The sequence below is a fragment of the Ranitomeya imitator genome, unplaced genomic scaffold (assembly GCF_032444005.1).
Source record: "Ranitomeya imitator isolate aRanImi1 unplaced genomic scaffold, aRanImi1.pri SCAFFOLD_963, whole genome shotgun sequence".
Classification (NCBI taxonomy): domain Eukaryota; kingdom Metazoa; phylum Chordata; class Amphibia; order Anura; family Dendrobatidae; genus Ranitomeya; species Ranitomeya imitator.
This window is the reverse complement of record NW_027193760.1, coordinates 38,867-51,287: the sequence shown is the minus strand read 5'-3', so window position 1 is coordinate 51,287 and position 12,421 is coordinate 38,867. Positions and strand designations below refer to the sequence as shown.

Sequence of the window (12,421 nt, the reverse complement as noted above, 5' to 3'; positions counted from 1 at the left end):
GTCCCTGGCCTTTGTACACACTGCCCGTCGCTACTACCGATTGGATGGTTTAGTGAGGTCCTTGGATCGGCCCCGCCGGGTTCGGCCAAGACCCATGGTGGAGAGCCGAGAAGACGATCGAACTTGACTATCTAGAGACAGTAAAAGTCGTAACAAGGTTTCCCTAGATGAACCTGTGGAAGGATCTTTAATGGGCGAGTGAAAAATACCGATGAGGTGCAGATCAGGAGGCCAGCCGCCCGCCAAATCCCCGAAGGGTACCGAACGTGATGGGGGCGGTGGTAGGTCTCTTTCTGCTTCGCCAGGGCGCTCCGCAGGGTGGGGACGGTGAGGGCACGTGAGGACAGCGGGCGGGCGACGTCGGGAGGGTGCGGGGAGCCCCTCTCGCTCCGTCGCCCAGGAAAAAGACGCCCGGCCTCGCGCCGACGATTGTTGCCCTGCCGCTGCCTGCCGAGGAAAAATAAGAAGCCCCCCGCGTACGCGAAAGGCCGTCCCGGGTACCATTCTCCTGTGCGCTCACACACCCCTCCCCGGGGTATGTGGGTCTGGGCGGTAGGTTGAGAAGCCTCGAGCCCTCCTTTGTTCTCCTCCCCGCTGGAGGGAGGGACGGGGAGGCCGAGCGCCCGGGCAACAGGGCCGAGATTTGAAAACAACCCTCCAAAGCATCCCAGTCTTTTGCGGCCGGCTGACACGAGAGTGAAAAGGGGGGCGCCTCCGAGTGTCCCCAAACCAGAAAGCGCGACTCTTAACGGTGGATCACTCGGCGCGCGCGTCGAAGAACGCAGCTAGCTGCGAGAATTAAGTGTGAATTGCAGGACACATTGATCATCGACACTTCGAACGCACCTTGCGGCCCCGGGGTGCTCCCGGGGCTATGCCTGTCTGAGGGTTGCCCCTCCATCTATCGCCTCCATGGCGCAGCTGGGGTCCCCTCGCAAGGGTGACAACGAGGGAGGCCTGAGGCTCCGTGCCCTGATGGTCTCTTCTCCTTTATCCCTTACGTCCCCCCAAGGCCAGACTCACCTGCCCTGGGCCCACCTGATGGGGTTTACCATCGTCACTCCCCCCGTTGCGACGTGAAACCCTGTGGCGCAATGAAGGTGAAGGCCGGGGCGCTCCGGCCGAGGTGGGATCCCGCCGCCCGCTCCGGGGGGTTGACACGGCGGGTGCACCATCGGCCCGCCTCTGTCGGGGAGGTGGAGCATGAGTGCGCGATAGGACCCGAAAGATGGTGAGCTATGCCTGGGCAGGACGAAGCCAGAGGAAACTCTGGTGGAGGTCCGCAGCGACCCTGATGTGCAAATTGGTCATCTGGGTATAGGGGCGTTTGTAGATGTGCTTGGCCCGTACGGGGATCGAACCCACGACCTTGGTGTTATTAGCACCACGCTCTAACCAACTGAGCTAAATGGCCATAGGTGTGGTCCCTGGGTATAGGGGCGAAAGACTCACGGAGACCACGGGCAGACGTACAGGGGCCTGATCAACCCCTGGACCGTACGGGCTGCTGTGCCTGCCGCAGGCGAGAAGCGAGAACCCCTTCGGGGCACGGAGACTACAACCGGACGTACGGGGGTCTGACCCACCCCTGGACCGTACGGTCTGCTGGCTGCCGTGCCTGGTGCAGGCGAGAAGCGGGAACCCCTTCGGGGCACGGAGACCACAACCGGACGTACGGGGGTCTGATCAACCCCTGTACCGTACGGGCTGCTGGCTGCCGTGCCGTCCTCAAATTGCTTGGCCTAAACAAAAGTCAATTTTTTGTGACAACAGTGATGACCGTGACATAGCACTGGAGGTGTACCCCAAGACAGTGACCTAAGTGTGGGTGAAGTCTGTGGTTCATGGGCGGAAAGTTGAATTTTGGGTGAAAAACCATACTTTCACACTTTGAAAATTTCAGACATGTGTCAGACTTCCAGGCAGGGGGAAACCGCTGGAGGTGTACCGAGGACACTTCCAGAAGCCTGGGGAAGCTTTTCTGGAAGAGTCCTTGACACTTGGAAAATTTTGGGCAATTTTCTGAGAAAAAAAAAAAATCACATTTCCCCTTACCCCCCACCCAAGAGGGGCTTCAATATGTTGCAGAGTACCCCGAAAGGGTCCCCAAAGTGGGAGAAAAGTGAGGCAAGTCAAAGAGGCAAAGATGAATGTACATTTGAATAATTTTATTAATGTCAGATAAAAATTGACATATTCACAAGGGCTTTGTTCTCCTGATTGGGATGAGCCGAATATTCTTGAGACTATACTCCTCAGTAGAATCGGATGACTCGGTATCACTTTCCGTGAGGTCTACCACCTCGTTATCCAATTCACTGGTTGATGCCATTACTGGCGACATAATTTTTGCGTCCTCATGATTTCCTGCGTTGAACACTAGCTCTTGGGCACGGCACATATCGGTCAGGGTCTTCTCCCGGTAAACTCTCTCGGCCACATCGTTTGTATGTGCCAAGTAGCGTGCAAACAAGCGCTTTTCGCAATCTGTGTATTGTGACAAAGTCCATGTCTCGCAAATCCGCCGTACAAGGTGGCTGGTGATGTTTGGGAGGTTGTAGCTACGGAGGAAAGCACATTGTTAGTACTGGTTGCTACTTATGGCTGTGGGTCACTTGACTTGTGGCTACCTTACCTTGAATGGTATCGTCTGAGTCTCATGGATGGATTTTTTATGACCTTCCCGGTACACGTCACGAAAAAGTTTGTGATAATCTTTCGGCCAAAGGTAAAGACCGGTCTGACATATTCCGCATACGCATTGAACCACTGAAAAAGAAAAAAAATATATATATATGTTACTCTCCAGTCTGGGGGCACCCCTCCAAAAGGTTTTACATGGGGACAAGAGAGTGTTTTGCTCCCCACAATGAGTGGGGTTGCCTGGGTTCCCTGGCTTTGAGAAAAGCTTACCGATTCCTCTTCCTCTGAAAGTACAAAAGTTGCTACCTGAGAGGTGGAGCACTTGTGAGTCTTCACACCCACAATTGTCTTGCGTCTTCCTTGGTACGTGTGATGGATCCTCTCATTCCACTCTGAAACCTACGATGTGAAAAAAAAAGGTGGAAAAATATTGAACCGGTTCAGCAAATACCGCTGACCCACAGGGCCCGACGACTTACCGTCATGTTACGAACAACACCTGGTCTTTGGAGATGTTTTAGAATCAGAAGGGCCTCGAGGTACAGTACCACTTCCCGGCGATCTACTTCTGATCCGCCATCTGTCACAGCCTCGATGCTAGCTAGAAATGTTGGCCTTGCCTCCTCCAGTATAATCTGGCAGTCCTTGGGTGACTTTGATGGCTTCATCAATAGATCGTACCTGTGGGGAAAAATAAAGGCAATTAACCAACATCCAAGGTTTGGTAACAATGCGCTGAATATTGGCTCTTTTGAACGGTGTACCTTTTACTTACAGACTCTCGGCAGGCTCCCTTGTACAATGATTTCTGAAGGTCTGTTGTAAAATTCATGAACACTTCGCATGCCTTATAAAGTTGAGGATTCTCTAGTCTCAGTTTGGTAGCCCTCATCTGATACATGGTAAATCTCCGTATATGCTTCAACATTTTGAGGGAGGTCTGGCTCGATAGATGGAGTTTTCCAAGTTGTTGAAAAAAATTATTAACCTGGTTTGGTTTTACGAGGTACTCCAGAGTTACAGATTTTGGGTTCACAAAAAATAGAAACCGTGCTACGTTTGATACCTCCTGTTGACAGTTTGGGACCCCATGGGTAACTGTTAGGTACGAGTGGAACCCCTTTAACATGGGGTGATTCAATGAGTGACGCTTGTACAATCCGGCGGCCTTGGTAGCCGTGCGGTTTTTGTCTTTCCATTCCCTTTTCTGGATACTTAAATTGCTGCCATCCATGACCTCCTCATTGCCTATGCGGTCAGAAATGCTCCCTGTGTGGTCAGGCTCAGGGCACGGGTCTCCCTCCCGACTGTCTACCGGCCGTAAAAGGAAAGGCACATCCATCTCATCCGAATCTAGCTTTGGCGTGGGGCATGGGTCTCCCTCCCGACTGTCTACTGGCCGTAAAAGGAAAGGCACATCCATCTCATCTGAATCTAGCTCTGGCGGGGGGCACGGGTCTCCCTCCAGACTGTCTCCCGGCCGTAAAAGGAAAGGCACATCCATCACATCTGAATCTAGCTCTGGCATGGAGCCTGGGCGGAGCTCCGGATTGTCAGTTGGTACCTGAGCGGGCCCTTCACAGGTCAGTGGTGTGATTTGTGACTCAAACCTAGGCTTGTTTGCTATCAAAAAGCCGCGACCTTCTAAGAAGGCTACAGTCTCCTCCAAGGATTGGAGGGGCTTGAGCTCACTGAATTGGATTGTTGTCCCCTTGTTGGCGATACAGCGAAGTTGATACTTTGCGGAGGCTATGGCGGTTTTTATCTCCGAATCACCGTGTGACCTCAGGCATACCCTTCTCAGATGTGTGGATATATATTTGGTTACCCTGTGGCACACGGGGCATGTAAGTGGTGTCCGTGGGTGCCTGCGGGGGAGACACAAGCAATAAAACCGGTCACCTTGCCAGCAAGTGTACAACTCCACTACAAGGTACATTCATGTGTCTCTACGTGGCCGACAAATGTCTTCTACTCACCGCTCCATTGCGAAGGGTTTCCCGCAGTCAAACAGAGCGTCTCGTAATAGTTTATTAAAGTGCCGTGTTTCTCTGTGTCTTGAACTGTGGCAAATGATTTTCCTCCGCGCGAGTCAGCCACGCAGGTGAAAGACGCCAGCTGAGGTGATTGAAATTAACCGGATGTGTTTTGCCGTACTCTGATATAGGTCACCACGGGGGTTGAGTCAGCCCAGGGGGTGGCACCTCCACGGTCGCTAAACATCCGTAGGGTTGATGATATATCCCTCACCTGATCCACCTGCTGTAATCACCTATACGGCATCACGGGAGATGACTCAGCCCCAGGGGTGGCACCTGACCGGATCCACCTGCCATAATCGCCTATACGGCATCACGGGGGATGACTCAGCCCCAGGGGGTGGCACCTACACGGCTGTCGATCAGTCATATCTGTAACGGATTGGGTACTAACTGGATCCATCGATCCCAGTCAAAGCACGGTGGCTCACTTGTTAGCGCTGCGGCCTTGCCGAGCTGGCGTCTCGGGTTCGAATCCTGTTGTGTCATACATTCAGAAAGGGAAAAATCTCAGGTGTTATGTCAAGGACACTTCCTTAGACATTTTTAGAAAAATTTTGAGACAATCCCGATTTTGTAAAAAAAAAAAAATCTCACATTTTCCCTACTTCAACCTCATGGGTCGTCAATATGTTGTAAAGTACCCCAAGATAGAGACCCAAGTGTGGGTAAAGTGTCTGGTTCATGGGCACAAAGTTGAATTTTCAGTGAAAATTTGTCGGAAATCCGCTGTGGACATTGGCTGGGCGCGTGACCCGAGTGAGAGAGGCGAATCTGGGTGACCCGAGCTTGGCAGGACCCTTCCCACGGGGGTCCTGGTTCTCTGGAGGTAATCACTGTCAGAAGGGCACATCTTGAGTCCTCACCCAGGTGAGGGCTCTCGGAAGGCGGACGCCCTTCTGTCTTTGTCCCCCCAGAGCAGGCTCGGTGTTTATCGGAAGTCTTCTGCGGACGTTGGCTGGGCGCGTGACCCGAGTGAGAGAGGCGAATCTGGGCGACCCGAGCTTGGCAGGACCCTTCCCACGGGGGTCCTGGTTCTCTGGAGGTAATCACTGTCAGAAGGGCACATCTTGAGTCCTCACCCAGGTGAGGGCTCTCGGAAGGCGGACGCCCTTCTGTCTTTGTCCCCCCAGAGCAGGCTCGGTGTTTATCGGAAGTCTTCTGCGGACGTTGGCTGGGCACGTGACCCGAGTGAGAGAGGCGAATCTGGGTGACCCGAGCTTGGCAGGACCCTTCCCACGGGGGGTCCTGGTTCTCTGGAGGTAATCACTGTCAGAAGGGCACATCTTGGGTCCTCACCCAGGTGAGGGCTCTCGGAAGGCGGACGCCCTTCTGTCTTTGTCCCCCCAGAGCAGGCTCGGTGTTTATCGGAAGTCTTCTGCGGACGTTGGCTGGGCGCGTGACCCGAGTGAGAGAGGCGAATCTGGGCGACCCGAGCTTGGCAGGACCCTTCCCACGGGGGTCCTGGTTCTCTGGAGGTAATCACTGTCAGAAGGGCACATCTTGAGTCCTCACCCAGGTGAGGGCTCTCGGAAGGCGGACGCCCTTCTGTCTTTGTCCCCCCAGAGCAGGCTCGGTGTTTATCGGAAGTCTTCTGCGGACGTTGGCTGGGCGCGTGACCCGAGTGAGAGAGGCGAATCTGGGTGACCCGAGCTTGGCAGGACCCTTCCCACGGGGGGTCCTGGTTCTCTGGAGGTAATCACTGTCAGAAGGGCACATCTTGGGTCCTCACCCAGGTGAGGGCTCTCGGAAGGCGGACGCCCTTCTGTCTTTGTCCCCCCAGAGCAGGCTCGGTGTTTATCGGAAGTCTTCTGCGGACGTTGGCTGGGCGCGTGACCCGAGTGAGAGAGGCGAATCTGGGTGACCCGAGCTTGGCAGGACCCTTCCCACGGGGGGTCCTGGTTCTCTGGAGGTAATCACTGTCAGAAGGGCACATCTTGGGTCCTCACCCAGGTGAGGGCTCTCGGAAGGCGGACGCCCTTCTGTCTTTGTCCCCCCAGAGCAGGCTCGGTGTTTATCGGAAGTCTTCTGCGGACGTTGGCTGGGCGCGTGACCCGAGTGAGAGAGGCGAATCTGGGCGACCCGAGCTTGGCAGGACCCTTCCCACGGGGGTCCTGGTTCTCTGGAGGTAATCACTGTCAGAAGGGCACATCTTGGGCCCTCACCCAGGTGAGGGCTCTTGGAAGGCGGACGCCCTTCTGTCTTTGTCCCCCCAGAGCAGGCTCGGTGTTTATCGGAAGTCTTCTGCGGACGTTGGCTGGGCGCGTGACCCGAGTGAGAGAGGCGAATCTGGGCGACCCGAGCTTGGCAGGACCCTTCCCACGGGGGTCCTGGTTCTCTGGAGGTAATCACTGTCAGAAGGGCACATCTTGAGTCCTCACCCAGGTGAGGGCTCTCGGAAGGCGGACGCCCTTCTGTCTTTGTCCCCCCAGAGCAGGCTCGGTGTTTATCGGAAGTCTTCTGCGGACGTTGGCTGGGCGCGTGACCCGAGTGAGAGAGGCGAATCTGGGCGACCCGAGCTTGGCAGGACCCTTCCCACGGGGGTCCTGGTTCTCTGGAGGTAATCACTGTCAGAAGGGCACATCTTGAGTCCTCACCCAGGTGAGGGCTCTCGGAAGGCGGACGCCCTTCTGTCTTTGTCCCCCCAGAGCAGGCTCGGTGTTTCTCTGTAGGATGTCCCCACCGGTTTGGTTTTTGTGTTCCGAGATGTATCCTTGCAGCTTGGCCGAAACAAACATTTGCCGTTTTCGGTGGCGACAGCCATGACCGCGGCGAAGCACTTTGGGCGCGGCCGGGATGCGCACACCCCGCTCACCACGTTTCAGTCGCTGGCTGAGTGGACTCCGTAGGGGGGCTTAATAGTCGGCCCTGTGGAAGTCGGAGGGGGGCTTAATAGTCGGCCCTGCGGAAGTCGGTGGAGGGCTTAATAGTCGGCCCTGCGGAAGACGGAGGGGGCTTAATAGTCGGCCTGTGGAGGTTGTCTGTGGGCTTAATAGTCACCCTGAGTACGCCATAGCGACTCTCCAAGGTAGGGGCACAGTGTGCGTTCCATGGGCGGAAAGTTTAATTTTGAGCGAAAAACCGTATTTTCGCACTGTAAAAAATGTCAGACTTCCAGGCGGGGGAAAACCGCAGGAGGCGTACCGAGGAGGCTTCCAGGAGCCTGGGGAAGATTTTCCAAAAGTGTCCTTGACACTTAGAAATATTTTGAAAAAAATCACGATTTTGTGAAAATTGACACGTTTCCCCTACTTCCACGCCAGGGGGGCGTCAATATGTTGTGAGGTACCCCAGGACAGTCGCCTAAATGTGGGTGAAGTTTGCGAGTCACGGGCGCAAAGTCGAATTTTGGGTGAAAAACCGCGTTTTCATACTCTAAAAATTTCAGACAAGTGTCAGACTTCCAGGCAGGGAGAAACCGCAGGAGGCGTACCGAGGAGGCTTCCAGGAGCCTGGGGAAGATTATCCAAAAGTGTCCTTGACACTTAGAAATATTTTGAAAAAATCACGATTTTGTGAAAATTGACACGTTTCCCCTACTTCCACGCCAGGGGGGCGTCAATATGTTGTGAGGTACCCCAGGACAGTCGCCCAAATGTGGGTGAAGTTTGCGAGTCATGGGCGCAAAGTCGAATTTTGGGTGAAAAACCGCGTTTTCATGCGCTAAAAATTTCAGACAAGTGTCAGACTTCCAGGCAGGGGGAAACCGCAGGAGGCGTACCGAGGAGGCTTCCAGGAGCCTGGGGAAGATTATCCAAAAGTGTCCTTGACACTTAGAAATATTTTCAGAAAATCACGATTTTGTGAAAATTGACACGTTTCCCCTACTTCCACGCCAGGGGGGCGTCAATATGTTGTGAGGTACCCCAGGACAGTCGCCTAAATGTGGGTGAAGTTTGCGAGTCACGGGCGCAAAGTCGAATTTTGGGTGAAAAACCGCGTTTTCATGCGCTAAAAATTTCAGACAAGTGTCAGACTTCCAGGCAGGGGGAAACCGCAGGAGGCGTACCGAGGAGGCTTCCAGGAGCCTGGGGAAGATTTTCCAAAAGTGTCCTTGACACTTAGAAATATTTTCAGAAAATCACGATTTTGTGAAAATTGACACGTTTCCCCTACTTCCACGCCAGGGGGGCGTCAATATGTTGTGAGGTACCCCAGGACAGTCGCCTAAATGTGGGTGAAGTTTGCGAGTCACGGGCGCAAAGTCGAATTTTGGGTGAAAAACCGCGTTTTCATGCGCTAAAAATTTCAGACAAGTGTCAGACTTCCAGGCAGGGGGAAACCGCAGGAGGCGTACCGAGGAGGCTTCCAGGAGCCTGGGGAAGATTATCCAAAAGTGTCCTTGACACTTAGAAATATTTTCAGAAAATCACGATTTTGTGAAAATTGACACGTTTCCCCTACTTCCACGCCAGGGGGGCGTCAATATGTTGTGAGGTACCCCAGGACAGTCGCCTAACTGTGGGTGAAGTTTGCGAGTCACGGGCGCAAAGTCGAATTTTGGGTGAAAAACCGCGTTTTCATGCGCTAAAAATTTCAGACAAGTGTCAGACTTCCAGGCAGGGGGAAACCGCAGGAGGCGTACCGAGGAGGCTTCCAGGAGCCTGGGGAAGATTATCCAAAAGTGTCCTTGACACTTAGAAATATTTTGAAAAAATCACGATTTTGTGAAAATTGACACGTTTCCCCTACTTCCACGCCAGGGGGGCGTCAATATGTTGTGAGGTACCCCAGGACAGTCGCCTAAATGTGGGTGAAGTTTGCGAGTCACGGGCGCAAAGTCGAATTTTGGGTGAAAAACCGCGTTTTCATGCGCTAAAAATTTCAGACAAGTGTCAGACTTCCAGGCAGGGGGAAACCGCAGGAGGCGTACCGAGGAGGCTTCCAGGAGCCTGGGGAAGATTATCCAAAAGTGTCCTTGACACTTAGAAATATTTTGAAAAAATCACGATTTTGTGAAAATTGACACGTTTCCCCTACTTCCACGCCAGGGGGGCATCAATATGTTGTGAGGTACCCCAGGACAGTCGCCCAAATGTGGGTGAAGTTTGCGAGTCATGGGCGCAAAGTCGAATTTTGGGTGAAAAACCGCATTTTCATACTCTAAAAATTTCAGACAAGTGTCAGACTTCCAGGCAGGGAGAAACCGCAGGAGGCGTACCGAGGAGGCTTCCAGGAGCCTGGGGAAGATTATCCAAAAGTGTCCTTGACACTTAGAAATATTTTCAGAAAATCACGATTTTGTGAAAATTGACACGTTTCCCCTACTTCCACGCCAGGGGGGCGTCAATATGTTGTGAGGTACCCCAGGACAGTCGCCCAAATGTGGGTGAAGTTTGCGAGTCATGGGCGCAAAGTCGAATTTTGGGTGAAAAACCGCATTTTCATACTCTAAAAATTTCAGACAAGTGTCAGACTTCCAGGCAGGGAGAAACCGCAGGAGGCGTACCGAGGAGGCTTCCAGGAGCCTGGGGAAGATTATCCAAAAGTGTCCTTGACACTTTGAAAAAATCACGATTTTGTGAAAATTGACACGTTTCCCCTACTTCCACGCCAGGGGGGGCGTCAATATGTTGTGAGGTACCCCAGGACAGTCGCCCAAATGTGGGTGAAGTTTGCGAGTCATGGGCGCAAAGTCGAATTTTGGGTGAAAAACCGCATTTTCATACTCTAAAAATTTCAGACAAGTGTCAGACTTCCAGGCAGGGAGAAACCGCAGTAGGCGTACCGAGGAGGCTTCCAGGAGCCTGGGGAAGATTTTCCAAAAGTGTCCTTGACACTTAGAAATATTTTGAGAAATTTCCGATTTTGTGAAAAATGACCCCTTTCCCCTACTTCCACCCTAAAGGGGCGTCAATATGTTGTAAAGCACCCCGAGACAGAGACCTAAGCGTGGGCAAAGTTTGGGTCTGATGGGTGGAACACTGAAAAAAACGCGATTTTCCACTTAGAACAAACATAGAACTTTCAGACTTCCAGGCGGGGGGAAAGCTCTGAAGCTGTACCGAGGACACTTCCATGGCCCCCGGATCGATTTTCAAGAACGAGTCCTTGGGACTTTGAAATTTTTCGGCGATGCGTTTTTGGCTTCCGGGAGCCGCAGAACGTTGGGAAATTCGTTCCGCTCGCCGGCTCCAGGTGTTTCGGGCTAGTCCAGGCCCCAGCTACGCCGCCTGGCCGCCAAATTTCGCAAAATCGAAAAAAAAAAAAATAGAACCGGAATGAGGAATTTCTGGCCGCCGGATCCGCCGCACAGCTCCAGGAAGTCGGACACTTTTCGGCTTCGCTCCCTTAAAGTGTGGGTCGGTGTTTCGCCATGCAAATACCCACTTTTGCACACCAGCTGCAGGATATAGGAGAGAGGGGTACCTCTCGGGCCCGACTGATTTCCGATGTTTTCGTGGTTCCTCAAGTCGGGTAGGCGGTTTGGCGAGTACCCCCCTGTTTGCATGGAAGTCCGCCCTCGCGTCGACACCAGGCTTCCGCGGCTCCAGGGGGACTCTTGCCGGTCGTCTGCCCCAAGTCAGAGACGCGTTTCCCGGGTCGCCTGAGCCTGAACGGACCCTCCCCAAGCGTGTTCTGGTTCTCCGAGGGTGACGGATGTCAGAAGGGAGGCAGATCTGGAGTCTTCGTCCCGAGGAGGGCTCCAGGAGGGCGGATTGCACCCCCTGACTCGGTCCCCTCAGAGCAGGCTTGGCGTTTCTCTGTGTCGGATGTCTCCCGCTTCCACGCCACCGGGGAGACCTATGAGAGAATCGCACTGTGACCCGGATTCCGTCTCGAGGGCGCCCGTAGCGTGTCGGAGAGGGACCTCCAGGACTATCGGGCATGTTTCTTCCCCGTCTCCCCGAGGGGAAGGATGGCAGCGGGTGGGGTTTCTCACCCATGCCCCCCACCGGCTCTTCCTCCGATCGATTTGGCTCAGCGCTCCCGGGTGGGGAGGTGGTGCCGCTCGCTCGGCCCGGGCTTTGGAGCCCGCGTCGGTCTAAGGCGGGCGGTCTCCTTCCTCTTTTACCCCCCCGGGATTCAGGCACGCATCCTTGGGCGTGCACGCCGGCAGTCGCCTCCCGTTCGCAGGACGGTGGCTGCCGTGCAGAGGGGGAGTTTGACCCGAACTGTGGTACGGCAGGGGTCCGACGACCCGCGCGGGCGAATGGCGGGGCGCCCACCCACCTCGGCGTGGGGGCCCGTCGTCCGAATCGCTCCCCGCGCGGGGTAGCACAACGATCTTCTCCGAGGGCGGCCCTTTGACTTCCAGATGCGCAGCTCGCCCGCGGAGGCCCGTGCCGACCCCCACCCAGCGTCCGATGGGCGGCCTCCGCGGTGGGCATCGGCGAGAGCGGCGGCGGTGGGTGGCGCTTCCACGCCACCGCCGAGCTCCGCATTCTCCAGTCTTTTCCCGAGCCCCTACGATAGTGGGGGGACGACAGACGCGTGGGGAGGCAGGCGGAGTGGGTTCTCACCGCGTGGTGTGCCCGGCCGAACGCCGTCGCCTTCCCCGCTCGTCCGACGTCCTCCGAGGCGGCTCGGAAGGGAGCGCGAGAGGGAGAGAGCGAGAGAGAGAGAGAGAGACCAAGCGGACGCCCCAGAGCGAGAAGGGAGGATGGAAAAGGGAGAGACGAGTGGGGCAAAAAGAGTTTTGGCGAAGGGGAGTACCCGGCGAACTGCCGCCCCGGGCTTCTTCTGTTCTCAACAGCGGAGGCACGGCTTTGGGGGGGAGACGCCGCTCGGTTGGGGCT

General features: G+C 54.9%; 1 non-coding gene across 1 annotated transcript; it reads left to right on the top strand.

Annotated features, from left to right (window-relative positions):
• The first annotated feature begins 740 nt into the window (after positions 1–740).
• LOC138654191 (5.8S ribosomal RNA) lies at positions 741–892 on the top strand. Its single transcript, XR_011316110.1, has one exon. It is a non-coding gene; the product is annotated as a 5.8S ribosomal RNA (ribosomal RNA).
• Positions 893–12,421: the final 11,529 nt, after the last annotated feature.